This window comes from Cotesia typhae, unplaced genomic scaffold (genome assembly GCF_013202065.1).
Source record: "Cotesia typhae breed Kobodo isofemale line unplaced genomic scaffold, CoteBio_Ctyphae contig_23, whole genome shotgun sequence".
Classification (NCBI taxonomy): domain Eukaryota; kingdom Metazoa; phylum Arthropoda; class Insecta; order Hymenoptera; family Braconidae; genus Cotesia; species Cotesia typhae.
Window position 1 is genome coordinate 477,078 of NW_027423729.1, and position 379 is coordinate 477,456.

Sequence of the window (379 nt, forward strand, 5' to 3'; positions counted from 1 at the left end):
AAAAAAAAAAAAAAACTTAATAAGAATTTATTCATGTTTATTTATTTTTATTTTGTTTTTATCTGTTTTATTTTATTTGATGGTGACAGTGAGATCCTTTATTAATTTTAATTTAAAAATTAAATTAGTTTTGTTGAAGGCGAATCTAAGATGAAAAGACTGAAAGAAAAACTAAAAGTAGAAGTAATTATTTATTTTGTTTGAGTTTAAAATGACAAAGAGTATGACTTTTAAAAAAAAGTCACGTGATCGGCTTATAATTTTTTTTGATGGATGAAAAAATTTTTCAAGATTAAATGTTGAATTTACATCGTTAGTGTGAAGTGGTGAGAGTTTATCCAAAGTTGTAATTCTATTTATTTTTTTTTAATTTATTTTT